This window comes from Haematobia irritans, chromosome 1, assembly GCF_050003625.1.
Source record: "Haematobia irritans isolate KBUSLIRL chromosome 1, ASM5000362v1, whole genome shotgun sequence".
Lineage (NCBI taxonomy): Eukaryota > Metazoa > Arthropoda > Insecta > Diptera > Muscidae > Haematobia > Haematobia irritans.
Genome location: NC_134397.1, coordinates 276,918,974 through 276,943,539, shown reverse-complemented (window position 1 = coordinate 276,943,539; position 24,566 = coordinate 276,918,974). Strand labels below are relative to the sequence as shown.

The following is a 24,566-nucleotide window of genomic DNA, read 5'->3' as shown; positions in this document are numbered from 1 at the left end:
AAGTGAGTATAGAAATCAATAAAATATATGAAATTTTAAAAAATTGTTACAAACTGGAGCACTGGTACCAGTCTAGTGATAGGTCCATTATTTGCACCAATTTTAAATAAGTCAGAAATTTTTGTTTTTGGGTGAATGTTCAGATATTCGGAATTGCACATCGCAGTAATTTTCTTATAACAAAAAAGTTGTTAGGCTGCAGGCTGAAACTGTATCATGACATTTTAAAATTTATAGCATTGTTGAAAAAAAAATTAATAAAAAGTGGTCTACATATTTACAAACCCTGGCGATATTTTCAAACTCTTAATAATTAATGCCTGTTTTCTCTCTTTCTTTTAGATTAAAATTCACAATATTACCCGCTTTCGAAACCATCTAATTGAAAATAAATAAAATACTTTTAAGGTAAGAAATAAATAAAATATTTAAAAGAATATTAAATGGGAATCAAATGTTGTCACAAGTCATATGTGTATCTTAGAAATTCAGTATAGACTTTGGAAATTACATACCTTGTCACATGTACATATTGACAATTGTAAGTATTTGTCTGTTTGTGTGAGTGTATACGTTAAATTTGTCTTTGGCAAACATTTACATATGTTGCTTTTTATCAAAACATCGATCGAAAATGTCCATGTTGGCTCTGTGTCTGACAATAACGAATAGATGGGCATGAATATGTGAACAACATAGGATTAGATGAAATGCAAAGAAAGTTAACCTTTGTTTTGTGATTACTTAGATATTTTTAATAGGCTCTCAACCATGGAATCCATTTCTCTTTTAAGGGAAAAGTTTCTGGACCGTGTTTTCTCTCTAGGAGGTCACCGAGTATGTGCTACATGGCCGGTTTACTTTTTTTAAATTAATCTAACAATAAATCGGAGTGCAACTTTAACCTACGTGGCCGGTTCTTTGCTATTTAGTTATGTAACATTTTATGAAAAGGATGCAGTTCATTATTGACTGCATACCGTCTTATTGGGAATAAGAGATTTTTTTAATCTATCATTGCACCACTTGAAATAAATCAAAGTTTAGTTGCTCTTAAAGAAAATACCATATAACAAAAGCGAATTTTGTTTGCCTGAATTTCTTATTTTATAATACTTTCCTTCGGAACGATATTCCCCTTTCTTATTTAGTATTTTTTTTCAAAAAACAACTAACCCTGAATTTATGAAAGTTTTTTCAATGATTCTCCGAAATCTGTTTTTGTTTTTTTTTTTTTTTAATTATGAAAAAATACAAAGTTTTCATATGAGTCCTATGAAAACTTTGTATTTTTTTCTGAACTATTCTTCAACAGAAAAAGAAATCTTCCTTCAGTGTATGTTAGTTAATCTTTTATGCATTTGATACCATAAATACGTATATGTACTTGACTAACATAACACTCCCATAGATATCTGTGTGTATGTGTGCGGCAATACTTATGCATAATATCACATTCGTACATATGGAAGGTTGAATATCTTTAAGTGAATATGTGTTGCGTATCTGATGATATGACAACAACCTTTGTGCATGTAAATATTGTTGTCTGTGTCGCCTAGAAAACCACAGAAACATTACCCACATCAATAAATCAAAGTCAAAAGGGCACAAAACCAAATACCAACTTTCTTTCCCATCCACCTCTTTACACGTCCATACATACACACACCACGTTATTGGGCCCCTTTGACGAGAAAAGCATCAACGACAGCGACAGCATTAACGACAACATTCCCATAGATACATACACACACTCATATGGAGAGTCCTGTCGTGCCTCTGGAACTTCCTTAAATGAAACTTTTGTATCATCTCTAAATGGGGTTGGACCGAACACAGTCATTCTTACACAAACAAACATAGCGACCGACTATCTCCGACTCTTCCAGAGACATAAGCAAACACACACACAAACACAAGCTAATAGTTCAGCTCGTGCGAGTTCCGGTGAGAGTGTTTGCATACATGAGTGCGTGAGTGAGTATGTTTGCCGGTGGCGGCGGGTTCATGTAAATAATGTTTGTCTTGTATTCCATTCCGATGAACGAAGTAAGGTTCATTGCAACACCATCATTATCATCATGATGATGATGATCATCATCATTGTCATCCTCAATAGACGTTGTCTTCACTGCCTACTCTATTCGGTTATACGAGTATTGTCGTCATCCTTTTGTATTCTTCAAGTGTTGCTTGTAATTGTTTTTGTTGGCTTGTGGTTGGGGCTGTTGCATTACAATCACTTTTTGCCTTAGCCTATGGTCTAACACACACTTTAGTTAACTGCATAGTGGGAGATGATAATGCTGTTGTATTAGTGTCCCTCTGTGTATGTGGCTGTACGGGCAGTTTGTGTATCACAATCATTTTGTGATATTCCATGCGGTACAATAACACACTTCAATAAAACGTGCCCGAGAGCATACAATGGGGAATTTAAACGGACATTTGATGTCACTGAATGCTAGTGTTGCATTGCTACTCAAGAGAGAAAACAAAGCAAACAATTTCTTATACACAGTGAGCGTAATAATTAAGTATAGGTTGTTCAATTGTTACAAAATACCGTTCATTTAAAGTTTTTTATTTACTAATTTGGGAAATATTTGTTGGTTTACGAAACGAGTCAATCTCTACTTAAAGAAAAATTAAAAATAAGAAATTTAACACAGAAAAAATTCTATTTGAAGACAAACATTTAATACATTTTATTTTGACGCTCATTGTTATTTGTTGGTCAATTTTTCTACTTTCATTTCATATCGAATGGAATATAAAAATTGTTTATGATTGGTAATACTTGGGATGTGTAATAAACTTTATGCGCTTTACAGACTATCAGTTATTCCGGACGGAATGTTGGTGTTTGTAAAGAATCTTACAATGTGTCGGATCGATACGACTTGTCGGCGATGACTAAATAATCGGTAAATGTGTTATCGATCCCATAAACATGCAGCAGTATCGATTATGCCTTCGGACTTAACTTATAATGTGCACAATATATGGGATATGTTCGACACGAGCACTGTCGTCCGGAATAACTGATAGTCTGTAAAGCGCATTATCTTCTTTCTTTTAGTCTTGTAATAAAGAAGAAAATTATAAAAAAAAAAACAGTTTAAAGGTCGACTTAAATTGTAGCATAGGGTGTAAAAATCAGTAAGCCATAATATCATTACATATATTAAGTTAAAATTTTGCAAAAATGTGTCCATATCGGTCCATAATTAAATATAGCCCCCATATAAAGCGATCCCCAGATTTGACATTCGAAAACCCTTAGAGGAGCAAAATTCATCCGATTCGGTTGAAATTTGGTATATTGTGCACGCAATAAAAAAACGTTTGAAAAACGTGTACCGAAAACGTTTTTCTTTCGTTAGATTTTTTTGAATTGCTTCGAAAATTTTAAACTTTTATCACCAAAAAAATTCGTTAGTTACAAAATGTTTATTTTTTCAATAAATAAAGTTATTTTTTAAAGAACAACACAGTCCATTTCGTTTATATCAAACACTGTTCTTTTCTGACTTTAGGTCTTTAATAAGACCATTTTACAGTTCAAAATTTAATATAGTACAATGTAATGTTGAACATTTTTTCGGAATCTTCCGAACATATCTGGTCGAAGCAGGGATCAAACCCACGACCCTTGGCATGCAAGTCGGATGTAGCAACCACTGCTCCACGGTGCCAAACTAAATGTTTGTTTCTGGTAAATAAACTTTGTTTATTCGGTTCGTGGGCGCCGCAAGCTATCCTATATAAATATAACTTATATGGATATTTTTCTAATGATGACCATAACAGGTACATAGCTCAGTGGTTACAAAGTGCATGGTCCGCGGTTCGATTCTCCGTCCAGGCGAAAGGTAAAAAAATTTTAAAAATTTATAAAATCGTATAATTTTTTCTACATTGTTGGTATTACAGGAAAAGGTGTTAAGAACTAAAAAACCTCGTGGATGTGAGGGAAAATGCAATTAGCAAGAAAACAATTTTTTTTTTTGAGTTAGTATTTGAAATTGTTTTTACATCCTGGAAAAGAATAAACGTTTATCACAAAAAGTTTAACTTTTCTTCCAAATACACTTACTTACAGCGAAAAGCAAATGAGAAACGAATTTTGTTTGTCTAAAATTTCGTTTGGGAGGAAAGAATTATTTTTTTGCGTGTGCTAGTAAATGGCCCCCAGATAAACTGATCCTCTATCACACAAAAATTGATCCATACATACAGAAAAGAGAGTGGTTGGAATTCCGTTGTAGTAATGAACATTCTACATTTAGAAATAAATATAAGTTGTTTATACCAATTTTCAGTATTTACATGTATTTGTTCGTAGCTGTAACTATTTGGTGAGACTTTCAATAGAATTTCTGTCATGCTACAAAATAAATGGTTATAGCAACCAAATCTACCTCCTTTGAAAAATGTTGAGTCAAATTAGTTGATACAACCAACCGTAAGGAAATTTGTTAACTATAAACAACATTTTCATATAGCACTCACAGCCGAATGACGTTTGAAATTTGCGTTAATAAAAAATAATTGAAGTAGAAAAATGTATTTTATTTCAAACTTTTAAATCGAAGCAATAAAATGGGTCAAAAATGTCGATTCTTCGCATATCTTCACCATGGATGGGATCGCAACATCTTTCGTGAATTGTGGGTTTTTGGACAATATTTGCCCAAATCACTTTAATCGATTCTATGAAAAGTATGCAATTGCGCTGTGTAGACTACACGGACGAAAAAGACTGTTTTTCATATGTTTGGGTGTAAAAATTATATGTTTGGAACTCAAATTTCTTAACACAATATTTTTAAGGGCAAGCATATAATGTTCATAAACTAGCGTAATATGTTTATGACGTATATGTTAATATGTTAGAACACATTATGTTTAAAACATAAAATGTTTGTAAATATAATATGCTTAGATGCAAATATATATTAATTTGGAAATAGCCTCTAAACATATATGTGTTTAGACAGAGAGACCTAGAGAGTATGCTACAAGTAAAATAATGGAAGTAACCAATTGGCGCCTTAAAAATATATCCACACAAAGAAACTTTCATTAAAATTTTTTACTACCAGTGTATACCCTAAGGTGAAACATAATATGTTTGAACAATACAAACAATATTTTGTTTGGACCAATTCTGAAAATATATATGCTTGAAGCAAAATGTGTTTGGGGTAAATGTTACAGAAGCGATTTTTTTGAGGGTGTACATGACTACAATCTGGGTAAAGCAAATTGTGTGTAAAATGTTGGCATTCTGGCCATATTTCTTCAAATCGGAAGAACATATATACGGAGGCTTTATCTAAATCTGAGCCGATTTGGATTTGGAGAATGTGAAATCTACTCTCTGTGTAAAATATCAAGTCAAATCTTGTTTAGTCTCGTGGGTAAAATATGTGTATTATTGTCATATTTCCCCCTTCAAACCAACATATATTGGAGCTATAACAAAAGGAAATAATAATAAAATACTTAATAAAAAACTGAACTTCTCTCATCGAAACATTTGATATGGGTGTTATTTAGAAAGCGGGACCATTTTATTTATAATTCGGTTCTATGTACTTCGAGGTTTGATCAACACAACCAAATGATGCAGGTGACAAAAGAATTTATTGGTTGACAAAATCAACTCTTTATGTCATGTAAGCCCTCCTTGCCATCGTTCGATTGGCAGGACCGAATTATTTGGGAGACATAACTGCCAAGTAATCGCAGCTGCAACTACCAAAAGGAGTTTGGCAATAAATTCGATCGTTCCAACCAATCTGTATTCTCTGTGTAGCGGTTCACAATTGTATATAGCCCCCATATAAAGCGAGACCCATATTTCAATTCCTCCTCTCTAATTACCGAGCTAAAATTCATATCGGTCCGTAATTATTTGTAGACTTCTCTATATATACCGGTCAAGAACTGAATTATATACATATTTAATCTGCCTTTTTGTCTCATATATATCCCACGTATGGATTAACTTACAATTTTGAAAACCATTTTAAGAACCAACCCAATTAATTCGATTGTGGATAATAGTCTTTAAGTTTCTAAACAATCCATGGTGGAGGGTACGTAATATTCGGTTTCTTTCAGCGTTGGTTTATCCCCTCTCATTAATGCACGTGACAATTGAGAGTGTATTAAAGCTTCTCTAAGTTGTTACACTGTAATGTGAATCGGCTATCAGAAGTAGGTCCCTTGTCAAGAAGTTTAACATAGAAATTTTTTTCAAAATTTTATTTCCACTGAAAATTTTGTCAAAATTTTATTTCTATAGAATATTTTGTTAAAATTTTATTTCATTTTTTTTTTCTGTAGAATATTTTGTCACAATTTTATTTCTATAGAATATTTTGTTAAAATTTTACTTCAATAGAAAATTTTGTCAACATTTTATTTCTGTAGGAAATTTTGTCAAAATGTTATTTCTATTGCAAATTTTGTCAAAATTTTATTTCTTAGAAATTTTTTCTATTGTATTAAAATTTTATTTCTATGGAAAATTTGTTAAACTTTTATTTCTATAGAAAATTTTGTCTAAAATTTATTTTTATTTATCTATAGAACATTTTTAAAGTACCTTGAATCAACCGTCCAATCCTATAAACAGTAAAAAATTAATATTTTTGGAAGAATGCTACCAACTATGGCAACCGTGATTATAATACTACGGTAGTCTTTGTAAGCGGCTATAAAACTAAACAAAAATATTTGAAATTGAGAAGTTGACAAACAAAATTTTATTTCCTTTACAAGACAATAATCTTCCAATGAAAATTGTTGTTTAATTTTGGGGAAAAGACTTTTTCGCTAAAAAAAAATACCTTTTTGTTACTTTCTTAAAAATTGTATTATCCATCCCTGTTTTTCGGTCTTTTTCTACCCCATTATCTACCTCTGTTTATATTTATGGTACAATTTTTACTTGGAAAATCTCTATGACGCCAGGAGGAATCGAACTCAGCCCTGTTGTTTTGTAATCCAACACACTACACCCTACTCCACGGCATGGATTTATTATAACTACTATTAACGGTGCCCATAATCGCTGTAGAGGTTATTCTTTTTGAGAAAAAAATTTCAAGAAAAAAGCAATTTTTCAAGAAAAATTTAATTAATTAATATTTAATAAGAATAAAAAAAAACAAAAAAATAAATTTAACAAGTAAGGAAAGTCTAAAGTCGGGCGGGGCCGACTATATTACACCCTGCACCACTTTGTAGATCTAAATTTTCGATACCATATCACATCCGTCAAATGTGTTGGGTGCTATATATAAAGGTTTGTCCCAAATACATACATTTAAATATCACTCGATTTGGACAGAATTTGATAGACTTTTAAAAAATCTATAGACTCAAAATTTGAGTTGGCTAATGCACTAGGGTGGAACACAATTTAAGTAAAAAATATGGGAAACATTTAAATCTGAAGCAATTTTAAAGAAACTTCGCAAAAGTTTATTTATGATTTATCGCTCGATTTATATGCATTAGAAGTTTAGGAAAATTAGAGTTATTTTTACAACTTTTTGACTAAGCAGTGGCGATTTAACAAGGAAAATGTTGGTATTTTGACCATTTTTATCGAAATCAGAAAAACATATATATGGGAGCTATATCTAAATCTGAACCGATTTCAATCAAATTTGGCACACATGACTATACTACCAATTGTACTCCTTGTGCAAAATTTCAAGCTAATTGGGATAAAACTCCGGCTTCTGGGTCCATATAAGTGAATATCGGGCGAAAGCTATATATGGGAGCTGTATCTAAATCTGAATCGATTTCAACAAAATTTAGCACGCATAGCTACAATGCTAAATCTACTACCTGTGCAAAATTTCAACCAAATTGGGCCAAAACTCCGGCTTGACTATACTACTAATTGTACTCCTACTGCAAAATTTCAACCAAATTCGGCCAAAAATCTGGCTTCTGGGGCCATATAAGTCCATATCGGGCGAAAGATATATATGGGAGCTATATCTAAATCTGAACCGATTTCAATCAAATTTTGTACACTTGAGTATGCGACTAAGTGTTATGTTTGTACAACATTTCAAGCAAATCGGTATAAAACTCTGGCTTCTGGGTCCATATTAGTGCATATCGGGCCAAAGATATATATGGGAGCTATATCTAAATCTGAACCGATTTCTTCCAAAATCAATAGGGTTCTATTCTGACCCAAATTAGGAACATATGCCAAATTTGAAGGCGATTGGACTTAAATTGCGACCTAGACTTTGATCACAAAAATGTGTTCACAGACAGACGGACATGGTTATGTCGACTCAGGGACCCACCCTGAGCATTATAGCCTAAGACACCATGTGTCTATCTCGTCTTCTTCTGGGTGTTACAAACATATGCACTAACTTATAATACCCTGTTCCACAGTGTGGCGCAGGGTATAAAAATAAAGAGTGTAAGCAGGATTCCAACCAGGACCTCAAGATATGATTTTAATTACTGGTATTAATAAAAGGAAACACTTTTGGTGTGCACATGTAAGTTATTATTTTTAAATCCCAAGTAATACTACTAGTAGTAAGTTTTTGATTACCGGTATTACTGGAAGAAGCACTAGTGCTTACCCAGTTTTTGCTGGGACACAATGTTATACAACAAGTATAGTATAATTTCGGAACGAAAATAATAAATTAATTGAAATGTAATCATCTTTAGAACAACAAAAACTTCTTACACAACATTTTCTATATGTAATGTGTACGAACTGAAATCCTTATGACAAAACATTTGCAAATATGGCCTTTGTATAAACGTTTTTGTTTTCCATCTAATCTAACATTGATTGACAGTGACTGGCCTAGAAACCTAAAGCCACAGAAACAGATATAACAACCGCAACGGAGACGAGTTGTTGATAACATTTGATAATGGTTTATAATGGCTTAAGTTTTAGTTTCAAGTAACAATTTTATTTTCCTCCACTCAACCGTACACATCAAAATTAAATGAACACAATCGCAAATATATACATGTGTCAAACACATACACATCCAGATCCAACAATAGCTCTTAGGATATCGAATAGCTTTTCATACAATATTATGTTTTGTAGCTTTGTGTATGAGTAAAACGACATACACACACGCACACACACATGCATATGCATAATCACCCACATATCCTGTGAGTGGTCCCCTGAAAGAAATATAAAATGATGTTAGTTTCTATTAACATATATGGCCTATCATCCACATCCAAAATATGGCACATATATATACAGACACACATTTACACGCTTATCAAACGCCCCCTTGAATATGACCCTAGGACTCTTTGGGGGGTTTTTAAATCAGACATCTTCATTGTCCATGCATGCAGATAGTGAGAGATAGAGAGGTTAGACCACAGTTTTACCAAAACTAAACGAATTTATGGTTTTACTGTTATTTAGAGAAATGCCAAGATTTTTAGAGAATTTCCAAAAATTTCTATGGGACATTTATTTTGAGATATTAATACCATTCAGTTTTAATTTAAATATTCATCATTAAGATTACTTGGATTTATTCAAAGGGTAATAGGTTAGAAGATAATAATGAAAGTTTAATTATTAAATATGAGATTGAATGACAGAATTTTTGGCAAATGAACTCATTGATGTTGACGAATTGAATAATATCCTGCTGGATGTAACGTTTTCTATCTTTCAAATATGGTTATCATATTCTATGGCTGAAATATGTCATGTAAAATGATTAAAAATAGAAAAGTCTATAAGCTGGCTATGAAAACAAGAAAGTATGAATTAAAGCTAACTATACAATATTCTAAGACTCGCCTTCTGAGTTAACTGCAAATTTGAATTAATAATTTTAATAGAAGAATTTGTTGAAAAATGTGAGGAAGATTTGAGGCAGAATGAGTACACTTTTGCTATGACCACATTTTTTTGTGATACAAAAGATTTTGCTATGTATTCAAGACACATTTCTCTGTTATAAAGTTTTTTTTTTCCTTTGTCCAAAAGCCGATAAACTTTTCAATGAAGTCGTTTTGTAGTTATAATTAAGTGATTTAAAATAAAAATGGATATCTTAACTTGAAAGGAACATTTGTTTGAGTAAGGTAAACTTGATTTTAATAATTCTGAATTTTTTTTCAAAATTAATGAAATTGTCTTCAAAATGTGTTATTTTTTTGCGTCTTGACTACAAAGCATAAAAGCATTGAAAAATTGGAAATATTTTGCATGGCGGACTGACTCTTATGTACCCTCGAAGAATTTCCTAAATGGTAGTTAAAAATTCCATAGTTTCATTATATTCTCTGAAAAAAAAAAAAAATGGAATAAAATATAGTTCAATCTTCGAACGAGGTAGTTAATTTTTCCCATAAAATAGTTCACTTTTGTGGGTATAGAATTGGTATCAACAAGCGTTACATACATTCATGTAGTTCTGTTTATAGACAACATACAAGCGTATGCAAATAAACTTTATTTGTAGAAAATATACCACTTTAGTCGATTATTATCTTACAAATGATATACCAAATACAAATTGTGGAAACAGAGATAATGTAATTTTATACACAGAAAAAAATTGACGTAGTTAAACTAACGCTAAATTTAACTTATTTTATTGGAAAAATTTATTTGCTAATAGTTAAATTTTATTATTTTCTTCGAAATGTTCCACAGTTTAATGAAATTTTACTTTTTTTTTTTAAGTATGTCTCAAACATTTTGCGAACTAAACATGGATATAAAGTTCAATGACCGTACACATAAGTTTAATATAAACTAAACGAAAGATGATTTTCGGACGATTCCCAAAAATAGTAAGACTGAACTACTGTATGGTTAAAATGGTCATGTTTTGGCGCCAATGATTTTCATTGGTTTGTGGAAAATTTCACAAAAAGTAATTAAATTTAACTACTAACAAATTATTTTTTTACAATAAAACTAAGTAAAATTTAGCGTAAATTTAACTACGGAAATTTTTTTCTGTGTTTATTACATTCTTACTAAGAAATTTCATGAAACCAAACCTCAAATGAACAGTGTTTGATGTAAACGAAATTGACTGGGATTTTAGAATAAAAAGTTGTTTTAAGTTTTTCTTTCCACCACTATTTTAGGAGCTTTATCTATGGTTTGGATTTTTTTCATGAACTTACACTATCTGCTCGTGTTGAAATATCATACAATAATGATCTTATTAGAAAAAAAATATTAACCCTCCTTGTTTTTTTTTGAGGATGTTGAAAAATAATGTAGTATTTCAGTATAAAAGTTAAAAACATACTTTTCCTCTGTTCGTTAATCTAATCTTGTAGCTTAGTCATCCGAAATAGAAAAAACAAGCATATACGGCCGTAAGTTCGGCCAGGCCGAAGCTTATGTACCCTCCACCATGGATTGCGTAGAAACTTATACTGAAGACTGTCATCCACAATCGAATTACTTGGGTTGCGGTAACAGTTGCCGATGGCAAGGTATCTTAAAACTTCCTAACGTCGTAATATATACCACATAGTCCATACGTGGTATATATTAAACTAAAAAAGGCCGATTAAATACGTATATAATTAAGTTCAAAGTTTCTATAGAAATAAAATTTTGACAAAATAAAATTTTGACAAGTAAAATGTGGAAAAAAAAATTTCTATAGAAATAAAATTTGGAAAAAATTTTCTATAGAAATAAAATTTTGACAAAATTTTCTATAGAAATAATATTTTGACAAAATTTTCTATAGAAATAACATTTTGACAAAATTTTCTATAGAAATAACATTTTGACAATGTTTTCTATAAAAATAAAATTTGGTAGATTAGTTTTGGCTCGAGTGGCAACCAAAATTATGAACCGATATGGACCAATTTTTGTGTGATTGGGGATCGGCTATATATAACTATAGACCGATATGGACCAATTTTGGCATGGTTATTAGCGGCCTTATACTAACACCACGTTGCAAATTTCAACCGGATCGGATGAATTTTGCTCCTCCAAGAGGCTCCGGAGATCAAATCTGGGGAACGGTTTATATGGGGGCTATATATAATTATGGACCGATATGGACCAATTCTTGCATGGTTGTTAGAGACCATATACTGACACCACGTACCAAATTTCAACCGGATCGGATGAATTTTGCTCTTCTAAGAGGCTCCGGAGGTCAAATCTGGGGATCAGTTTATATGGGGGCTATATATAATTATGGGCCGATGTGGACCAATTTTTGCGGGGTTATTAGAGACCATATACTAACACCATGTACCAAATTTCAGCCAGATCGGATGAAATTTGCTTCACTTAGAGCAATCGCAAGCCAAATTTGGGGGTCCGTTTATATGGGGGCTATACGTAAAAGTGGACCGATATGGCCCATTTGCAATACCATCCGACTTACATCAATAACAACTACTTGTGCCAAGTTTCAAGTCGATAGCGTGTTTCGTTCGGAAGTTAGCGTGATTTCAACAGACGGACGGACGGACATGCTCAAATTTCGATGTGTTACAAACGGAATGACAAAGTTAATATACCCCCATCCTATGGTGGAGGTTATAAAAATAAATAATTCTTTCTGCTTAACTACGTGTCTTGTTGTGGTTCTTGCTCTTTCCGTCTTATTAACCCTTTCACTACCGAAATAAACCTAATGATAAAAACTTTTATTTTCCTTCTTTTTTTACTTGTACTAACAGCATGTAGAACAATAATTGTCATTTTGAAAACCTACCTCAATTACTTCAAGAGCTATATGAGCTTGTTCTGAAAACTTGATTCTTGAATTTTGACCAAATGGCCTTACGAAAATAAACGCTATTTAGCCTATAATATCTTTCAAAGTGTGAGAAAAAATACAAAAAAGAACCCGTAAAAATATCAGATATCATAGTTTTTGTATAAATGTCCATTTACTAGAAACATACAGTACAAAAATTGTCTCAAATTTTCGTATTTTTCGTTTCTTGTTAAAGAAGTTTATAAAAATGTATTTTAGACCTCACCAATATGGACAATATTTATAGCTTATTTAGATGAAAGCCTCTACTTTAAAATAACATCGAGAAATAAATCGAAACTAAGTGGGAAAATAGAATTTTGTGTCTTTTTCGAATGTCCTTCTAAGTGGACATCAGTAGTGAAAGGGTTAAGGGTAAATAATTAAAAAACAAGTATATACGGCAGCAAGTTCAGTCAGGCCGTATCATATGTACCCACCACCATGGATTGCGTAGAAACTTCTACGAAAGACTGTCATGCACAATCGAATTATTTGGGTTGTGGTATCTTAAAACTTCTTAACATCGTTTTCTAAATTGTGATTTAGTCCATACATGGTATATATTAGACAAAAAAGTTATGTATAGTTGTCTATAAATAATTACGAATCGATATGGACTTTTTGTACGTAGAGAGCCAGAGTTGAAATATGGGCGTCGCTTATATGGGGGCTATATACAATTATGAACTTGATATGGACCAATTTTTGTGTGATTGGGGATCGATTTATGTGAGGGCCATATATAACTATAGACCGATATGGACCTAGTTAGGCATGGTTGTTAACGACCATATACTAGCACAATGTACCCAATTTCAAGCAGATCGGATGAATTTTGCTTCTCCAAAAGGCACCGAAGGTCAAATCTGGGGATCGGTTTATATGGGAGGTATATATAATTATGGACTGATAGGAACCAATTCCTGCATGGTTGTTGGATGCTAACATCACGTACCAAATTCCAACCGAATGGGAAGAATTTTGCTCTTCGAAGGGGCTCTGGAGGTCAAATCTGGGGATCGGTTTATATGGGGCCTATATATAATTATGGACCGATATCGACCAATTTTTGCATGGGAGTTTGAGGCCATATATTAACACCACGTACCAAATTTCAACTGAATCAAATGAATTTTGGTCTTCCAAGAGGTTCCGGAGGTCAAATGTGGTGATCGGTTTATATGGGGGCTATATATAATTATGAACCGATGTGGACCAATTTTTGCATGGTTGTTAGAGACCATATACTAACACCATGTACCAAATTTCAGCCGGATCGGATGAACACCATGTACCATATTTCAGCCGGATCGGATGAAATTTGCTTCTCTTAGAGGGCTCGCAAGCCAAATCAGGGGATCGGTTTATATGGGGGCTATATATAATTATGGGACGATTTCGACCAATTTTTGCATGGTTGTTAGAGACCATATACTAACACCATGTACCAAATTTCAGCCGGATCGGGTGAAATTTGCTTCTCTTAGAGGCCTCGCAAGCCAAATTTTGGGGTCCGTTTATATGGGGGCTATAAGTAAAAGTGGACCGATATGGCCCATTTGCAATACCATCTGACCTACATCAATAACAACTACTTGTGCCAAGTTTCAAGTCGATAGCTTGTTTCGTTCGGAAGTTAGCGTGATTTCAACAGACGGATGGACGGACGGACATGCTCAGATCGACTTAGAATTTCACCACGACCCCTTTATGGGGTCTTAGAGCAATATTTCGATGTGTTACAAACGGAATGACAAAGTTAATATACCCCCATCCTATGGTGGAGGGTATAAAAATATTAACCCTCCTTGTTTTTTTTTTTTTTGAGGATGTTGAAAAATAATGTAGTATTTCCAATACGATCTTCCATATTAACATCATGAAATCTAAAGGATTTTATCATAATAAAAGATAAAAACATAACTTTTCTCTGTTCGTTAATTTAATCTTATAGCTTAGTCATCCGAAATAGAAAAAAAATAACTTTTTCTGCTTAACTAACGTGTCTTGTTATGGTTCTTGCTCTTTCCATCTTATTAAGGGTGAATAATTAAAAAAAAAGTAACTGTAAAGTAAATCATTCATGCAAACCCATATTTTTGCTCGGAGAAGTCTTTTACTGCAAAAACCGCCTTTACTAAATTAGCATGATTTCAGTTATGGAAAGTCAGTTTTGGCCTAGAGAATGGCTGGCTTTGTAAATTTTCTTGAAATTTCCTTGCTTACTTTCAACCCACATTACACTTTTTCTTTTGGTTTTACTTATTCTCGTAAAAAATCTGTTGAGATTAAATCAATGCAATTGATTGAAAAAGAATGTCAAAAATATATGCAGTTTAAATTAATTTGTGTCAGTTTATATATAAAGATATATGCAAATTCCTGATAATAAAAATTCAATGAACGATAAGTTTATTTCTTTTCAGTTACCTAATGCTTTACTTTCACTTCGTTGGTTGCATAGGTTCATGTATTCAGGATTACCTTCAAATATCAAAAAATCCATTCCATTCACTTAGAGTATGTGTGTATGTGTGAATGGAAGAACCTCAACACACACAGATGGGCAAGCACACCTACATATATAATTGAAAAGGATCAAAAGTGATTTGTTTCCACAACCAGAGTAGAATGGTATCAGTGTAACCCTTCAGATGAAAGTTCTTGAAATACCTTTTTCAATGACTGCAACCATATTTTCACCCATGCCACCCTCTCTGACCCTGACTGGTTACGGTGGGCTGTATAGCAGAATTCTGATTTCACTTTGAACCGAACAAATTTGGTTTTGTGGAAATCTAAATTCTATCAGGTGTTGCTTTAAACCAGGTTATCGATTTATTTTCAATGTTCCTTTTTCACATTTTTTTTGTTTCTCTATTTAATCAAGTGTAGGTTTTTGGGATAAACGAATATATCGAAATCTTTTCACAATTTACATATATGAGGTATTTGCGAAGAAAAATGCCAGTTATATAACATACCAATAAGTTGGCAAAAGCAAAGCCTGTATGGAAGCCTTATTATACACAAAAAATATCACCGAATCATTGCCAATTAAAATGTTGATTGATGTCGAAACATTATAAATTAAAAATTAAATGATTAATTTTTTAATTAAATTAAAAAATTAAGTCAGTTAAAATAATGATTGAATTTGTTCACATATAATATGTAAACACAGAAAAAAATTCACCAAAATATTAAAAATTTGACTGAAGCTGGAAGTTTTTTCAATAAAAAATGCAATTAACGTTTAATTAAACTCGGAATTTTTTAGTATTTAATAAAATAATTAATTGAGACAATCAAGTTTTTAATCAAAATAAAAACATTAATTCAGTTAAGAAAGTGATTGAAAATATCAACATTTTTAAATTGGATATTTATTGAGTTTTGCAATAAAATTTTTAATAGAATCAATAATAATTGAAAAATGCTAATGAAATAAATTAATCAATTTTTAATCAAGTAATTTTGTTATGACCACTTAGAACTATAATTGGTACTATCAATGAATGATTTAAGACATTCTAATAAGAAAATTAATTGGATCAATTGAATAAAATGTTTTTTGCGTAATAGAATCGTTAAATTTTGAACCAATAAAAATTATTTAAAAGTGCCGAAGAAAATATTTAATTTTTTAATCGATAATATTTTTAACTGCCAATTAATTCTGTGATTGATACTATCATTTTCATGATTGAAGTACTTTCAACCAAAAATTAATTTAACAAAGTAATTTCATGATTGAATCATAATTGTGATTTCAGTTAATTGCAATTGACTGAATCTTCTCATATATTTTATATCGGTGTAAATGTTTTTTATACAAGTGTAACATTGTTTATGTGTTTTTCTTTTTTAGGAAATTTATTGAATGTATTAAATATTTTCAAAATGGTCTTACCTTAAATAAAAATAAACAATACGCCCACATACAAATACAGTTAGAGAGCCCAAAACCTAGGCCATTCAACAAGGTTAGCTATGATAAGGAGATCCTTTTGTATTGGAGATTTCATTGGAAATCCTAATCGATTTCCCTTGGCCATATATATGTATGTGTAATCATACTGTGAACATATAACCTTCCCCTCCTATCAATTTATGGGGTCATGAGAGCAAATACACAAACAACTGACCTTGAATTGGGTCAAGTGTAATCCTTCGTAAATCGTCTTTGACAACACAAAATATCTTCAACTTGTTTTGAAATTAAACCAATGGTTGTTAGAACAAGATGTTTTTTTGCTATTTTTTATGAAAACATTTTCCATGAACCGTAAAAATGTTAGATCTTGATGTGTTTTATGAATAAACACAAGATTCCATGAAGACATGAATTAAATTGGACATGCCTATAGGAAATCAATTTTCAAATACTAGAAAAGCAGGCTTAAGGCAGAAAATATTTTCAAAAGTATATACACGTGCATGGATTATTATCATTTCTTAAAAAGCATAATACAAATATTTCAAATTGATTTTAAAATAATATCTAGAATAATATTTCATAGAGTATTATATTTTTCTATTTCGTTACAGGTAAGAATATAATTTCTATGTAATGACATTTTCGGAGATCTCTAGAAAAAAGTAAGTTCTTTACATTGGAAAAATACAATCATTCAAAACGAGTGCCCATAACATAAATGACGAAAATTGACAAATACAAAAGTACAAAAAACTAAAAATGTAATGTGGATGAAATGCTATGGTCGCCTTTCATTCTACCGCGGATTCTGTTAAAAAAATTCATTAAGCCACAGTGCATCATGTCCGCGGTCATGGATTCAATCACGAACATTAGAAATCGTTCCTCGGGTATTAACAGGTTGGCTGATAAGTCCCCGGTCTGACACATAGATGGCGTCGCTAGTATTAAATGCATATTATTTTCATATAGTACCAACCTTCAAATGATTCGTGTCAAAATTTGACGTCTGTAAGTCAATTAGTTTGTGATATAAAGCGTCTTTTGTGAAGCTTTTGTTATTGTGAAAAATGGGAAAAAGGAATTTCGTGGAAGCAAAACTTGGCTTGGTAATGAGTTCCCGGACTCTGCCCCAGGAAATCAACAATAATTGATTGCTATGCAAAATTCAAACGTGGTGAAATGAGCACGGAGGTCGGTGAACGCAGTGGACGCCTGAAAGAGGTGGTTACCGACGAAAACATCAAAAAAATCCACAAAATGATTTTCAATGACCGTAAAATGAAGTTTATCGAGATAGCAGAGGCCTTAAAGATATCAAAGGAACGTGTTGGTCGTCATTCATCAATATTTGGATATGCGGAAGCTTTGTGCCGCGCTAGCTGACATTTGACCAAAAACAACAACGTGGTAATGATTATGAACGGTGTTTGCAGCTGTTAACTCGTAATACACCCGAGTGTTTCCGTCGATATGTGACAATGGATGATACATGGCTCCATCACTACACTCCTGAGTCCAATCGACAGTCGGTTGAGGGGACAGCGACCGGTGAACCATCTCCGAAGCGTGGAAAGACTCAAAAGTCCGCTGGCAAAGTAATGGGCTCTGTTTTTTGGGATGCGCATGGAATAATTTTTATCGATTATCTTGAGAAGGAAAAACCATCAACAGTGACTATTATATGGCGTTATTGGAGCGTTTGAAGGTCGAAATCGCGGCAAAACGGCCACATATGAAGAAGAAAAAAGTGTTGTTCCACCAGCGTTGCCAATTTAGCTTTTTTCCCGCTAGATTTGGCTTTTTTTGAAGACGTTTAGCGGGCAAAAAATGCATTTAGCTTTTAGTTTTTTCTGGCTTTTTTCATGATCCTTTTAGCTATTTTTGGCTTTTTATTTTCGACATGTTCCTATTGAAATATGGATAAAACTTCATTTTTATCTAATGCGCTTTACAGACTATCAGTTATTCCTAACGGAATGTCGGTGTTTGTAAAGAATCTTACAGTGTATCGGATCGATACGACTTGTCGGCGATGACTAAATAATCGGTAAATATGTTATCGATCCCATAAACATGCAGCAGTATCGATTATGCCTTCGGACTTAACTTATAATGTGCACAATATATGGGATATGTTCGACACGAGCACTGTCGTCCGGAATAACTGATAGTCTGTAAAGCGCATAAGTCTTGCTGCCAGAATAAGGGTTTCCACATATTTCAAAGCTCAATTGAAGCCTTAATAATTATTCCAGCCATTATGCGGGCATTTTTGCAGCAAATACACCTTGTTGTAAAGTTTTTTTCCTGGTATTGATAAAAGTTATCGTACACTTTAAATCTGCTATTACCATACAAATTCTTTATATAAACTGTCAGTAAATTATTAGGAATAATATCATTTGACTCGTTTATCCTTTTTATGTTATTATAATACGTATTCTAAAGTTACTATGATAGTACTAAATTAAAATAGTAGATGTGAATTGCTTTGTACACTGAAAAAATATTGTCGTGAGGCCAAAGATTTCATGTCTTTAAAATACGAACGCGAATTTTGGTTATAATAGCATATGTAAATTTCTCTTATATAAACTTTTTTCATTGTCCAAAAACTGATAAAATCGTTTTGTCCTTATAGTTAAATGATTCAACTTAAAAATGGGTATCTTTTCTAAAAAATTCTTAAAATTAATTAAATAGTCTTTAAATTTGTGGAGTTTTTGTATCTTGACCACAAACCAAAACAGCGTTCAAAAATAGAAGAGGTTTTTCAACATTTTATTTTAAAACGTATACACAGAATAATTTTTACTTAAAGTCGAGTCTGAATTTGGAAATTTAAATGTCGTTAGCACGTTTTTAAAGCACTGTGAGCTATCACAGTGCTTTACAAACATGAAGACAAAGCTGAAAAAACGAATTAATTCAAATTTGACTCGGAATCAATACCAAAATCATTAGTGTACAAAATCTTTGGAACCGAACATAGAAATAATTAAGGAAATAAAGTTTTGAATGTGGTATTATTTTTTTAACATCAAAAATGCAATTAAAAATCATCGTGATAGGATCAAAACAAATCTGCTATTTATTAATGGAATGGGTTTACATTTACAAAAATTGGACAACAATAGATTTGTATGGGAAATTTTCGAATAAAAGTTATTCAATTAGAATGGGTTTTATTCTCTTGGGTAATATTAGGAGTAGTGTACACGTTCACGAATTTATCATTAATTCATATATATATATATATATATATATATATATATATATATATATATATATATATATATATATATATATATATATATATATATATATATATATATATATATATATATATATATATATATATATATATATATATATATATATATATATATATATATATATATATATATATATATATATATATATATATATATATATATATATATATATATATATATATATATATATATATATATATATATATATTTGATATTTTCTAATGTAGTTCTATGTGACATTGGACTTGTTGATTATTAACCAGCTGATAATTGCAAGTTTACCGGGAAAAAAGTTTTTACTACGAAATATAAATGAAGGACTTCAGTAAAAATTTGTGATAGTAATCAAAATGTATCGAGTACACAAACAGAGCTAATATGACTTAGATTTTCTTACAGTCTCACAGAAATGGAAATAAAATGAATACAATTAAAATAATATGCATTTTAAGTTAAATAAAGCCTTTAAGTTTGTTAAATTTCAATCAAAAATGTGACTTTGATACAAAAAATTTAGCTTTTTTTCTAGCTATTTTTAACATTTTTTAGCTTTTTTTGGCTAGTTTTTGGACAAAAAAAATGTATTTTTCTTTGCTAGAGCGGGGACTTATCAGCCAACCTGTTATTACCTCACAGTAATGCTGCAAAAAACTTTTAAAAATTTCAAAAATTATACACTTGGTTTCACAACAATTCGTTTGGGCTCTGCTATAAGAACCCAGCAAAAAAATTTGGAAGTTCTTCCCAAGGCACAACTTTTAAAGAACTTCCACAAAATGCCCTCCCAGAAATTCGGAAAAAAATATTAAATCCTTTCTAGAAAAATTGCTGTTTTTTATCTTTTCCTCTGTTGTTTAAGCTACTCTTGTAGTTTAGTCAACAATATGGTTTTAAAGCATAGATCAAAACAACAAAATATGATTAAAGTACAAACCCACAATAAAAAATAAAACACGAATGAAGTAAGAGGAAGCACGCTCAAAATAAACCCAGCCAACTGCGCTCAAATCGATGATGGCAAAGGAAAGAGAAGTGTGGTTCACCATGGGTTTAGTGAACTGCCTGAATTTATTCTGATAATTGGTTGATAGTTTTGCAGCAAGTAGAGGATGCTGATGAGGAATGTGGTAATTCCGAAACCTGCGTCCACCCAACTATCTTGCAGTCTATAGGGCTTTGCCCAAATAAATTTGACAAACATTTTTGTTATCTGTTGTTTAAGCTACTCTTGTAGTTTAGTCAACACAATGGTTTTAAAGCTGAGATCAAAACAACAAAATATGATTAAAGTACAAACCCACAATAAAAAACAAAACACGAACAATAAAAAATGTTAAATATTATTTATTTGTAAAATATCACAAAAATTCTTAATTCACATCCAAAATATTGAATTCACCTCACGCCTTAAGAAGTGATATAAATTCAGTGTAGCAGCTGTTGAAATGGTGGACATCCGTCCTATGACAAGCCCATGTTAAATTCATCGCTTCTGCGTCAACTTCCGCTCCACTTCCGGATCCACTACTTTTTTAGCGACGCATTTTTTTGCTGGGAAACAAAGCTAAACAAAAAGTTTATTCGAAATAATTGTATATTTAAACAATGTATTGATATTTTTGGTTGGATTAAGTATAGTGGCAACCGATTGAGTTTTGCGATCAAAAGCTATTATATTTTTAATTGACCCAATTAACCCTCCAACGGTTGAGTCATCTATTTCTCTTATACGGAGCGCTGGTCCTCAAGGACCTTGTGATTCTTTTATGAACATTTTTTGTACCCTCCACCAATATGTATTCCATTTGAAACACATCGAAATATTGGTCTAAGACCCAATTAGAAACATATATGGTATTTAGGGTCGTGGTGAAATTTTGAGTCGATCAATCACACCAACTTCCGATTGAGACAAGCTATCGACTTGAAACTTTATTAATGTAGTTAGTTACTATTGCAAAGGTCCATATTGGTGCAGCCCCATATAAATCGAAAGCCAGATTTGACTTCCGAATCCTCTTGGAAGAGCAAAATTTCATAATTATATATATATATATGTCCCATATAAACAGATCCGCAGATTGGACCGTAGCCTCTTGGAGGAGAAAATTTCAGCGGATCCCACTGAAATTTATTACTTGATGTTAACTAACAACTTTGCAAAATTGGTCTATATCTGTCTATAATTATAGGTCCCCTATAAACCGACCCCCAGATTGACCCTCCGGAGCCTCTTGGAAGAACAAGTGATGTCAGTATATGCTCTCTACACCGAAAGAATTCTCTTCGTTAATTTTACGAAGAATTCTTCATTAACTATTCTTCCTGAATTCTTCATTAAAATAACGAAATTTTCATTCATTTTCGTAAATTTTATGAAGAACATTTTACGAATATACGAAACTTCAACGAAACATTCTACATTAACTTTTCTTCGTAAAAAGTTCGTACTTTTAACGAAACTTTCTTCACATTTCATGAATTTTGTGAAGAAGTTTTTACGAATATTTTACGAAACATTCTGCGTTAAAATTTCTTCGTAAAAAGTACGAAACATTTTCTTTGAAATAACGAAGAAGTATCATTGAAGTTGTAAAATTTCCGTTCGAGGCATTAAATTGTGTTTTATAATGTGCTTGATTGTATTCCTTTATTTTATTTTTTATGCAAGCCTATGCTACTTCTCATTTGGGTAATAGCGCGCTATGAATAAAAGTGAAGCAATAAAACTAAAAATTATTCAAAAACTTAAGATGTAAAATCTGATGTCATTTTTCACACATGCAACTACAACCAAATGCACTTTCGACTATAAAGTGACTATAAAGTGAAAGTTTTTCATAAAAAGTACGAACATTTTTCATAGAAGCTACGAAAATTTTTCATAAAAAGTACGAAACATTTTCATAAAAAGAACGAAATTGTTTCATAAAAAGTACGAAGATTTTTCATTAAAAGTACGAAGATACTTCATAAAAAGTACGAATTTTTTTCTAACAAACTACGAAAATTTTGAAAGAACTTTTCTTCGTAAAAAGTACGAAATATTTCGTACTTTTAATGAAAAGTTTCTTTGGTTGTAAAACAATGACAAATTTCGTACTTTTAACGAAATTTTTCGTTCTTTTTACGAAGAAAATTCTTTCGGTGTAACAAACAAATACAAAAATTAGTCCACATCGAACCATGATGATATATAAACCAATCACCTAAGATTTTACTTTTGAAGCCTTTAATTTCATGTCCTCCGGTTGAAAGTTAGCCGTCTAATTACCATGGTAAAATTGGTTCATATCGTTTGCTGAGCATCAGTCTCGTCGTCTTCAACAGCTTTGTCATCACTAATTTCTTCATTGATGTCTATATGTGTTTCTGTTTCAGTTTCAGAGATGTGTTAAAAAAGCGAAAAGACAGTGCATTTACTAACGATTTATCGGAATTTTATTACAAGAGCCCAGAGGACCTTTTCACACCTTCCCGTAATAAACACATTAAAATTTTAATAGAAACTAAACTATTAGTCGGATCACTTTGAAACTTTCTTTTAAAGATTCTAGATAAAATGTCCGTGGAGGTTGGGTATACTTTCCTTGCACCATCAAGGAGTAATTTCAGTTTGATAATAAAAACGGTCCCCAGGGACCTTCTCACCAATCCGAGAGATAAAAAATTAATTGAATATGCCAAGGAAATTAATTAATTAATTTCCTTGAAAATTAACTATATTTTTATTTCTTATTAATACTGTGGTTGTCATTGTCATTTTAGTGATTGAAACAATTTCAATTAAACAAGTATTGGAACATTTAATTTTGTGATTATCATTTACTGTCTACCAACCAAGGTAAAATAACTTAAGAAATTTCATATTGAAATATATATTCCCTCATGCAAAGTCTTAAAAGGTCTGTTAACGAATATTTTTCATAATCTTACAAATATCTATGAAGAGATTATGATTTTTTTTTACTTGAGCAAAAAGAAACCCCAATAAAATCATTTACGACCATTTTTACCTACGATGAAATCCAAATCGATGGCCTTTTCTTTATCATAGTGACAACAATAAATAAAATATTATGCTTGCGACAAATCAAGGAGACAAAAAAAAGAGGATCTCACAGAAGAACATCACCAAGTGTTGATAGACCCTCAAAAGGACATTTACGTATGAACACCTTGTGCAACAAAGCTTCAAAGCCCTGCATAAATAGAAGACAAATACTAAAAAAATATTAAATGATGACGGCAACAACAACATCAACACAAAAGAACACAAAAGGAATGCTTTTAATATTTACCTTTTACAAATATTTTGTGGTATTTTATGTTTATCTTTCAATCCCGTATCTCAGTCCCGTCAGCCCATGGGGCCCCATCCTAAAGAGAAGAGCAAACAAAGCAAATCTAAACTGAACTGAACTGAGCTGAACTCAACCACCTGACAAGACAAACAACTGAGAAAAAGAACCACATGCAGCCTACAAAGGACCAATTGTAGTCCTGAAGAAATCTTTGCTTTTCCCA

The 24,566-nt window shown here is 31.8% G+C and overlaps 1 protein-coding gene across 1 annotated transcript in view; it reads left to right on the top strand.

Moving 5' to 3' along the window:
• Positions 1 to 336: 336 nt before the first annotated feature.
• beat-VI (Immunoglobulin domain-containing protein beaten path VI) overlaps positions 337 to 24,566 on the top strand; it is a 142,911-nt gene continuing 118,681 nt past the window's right edge. The window contains exon 1 of the mRNA XM_075288612.1: positions 337 to 408. The gene's annotated coding sequence lies outside the window, so the exon portion shown is untranslated. The remainder of the gene's footprint in view (positions 409 to 24,566) is intronic.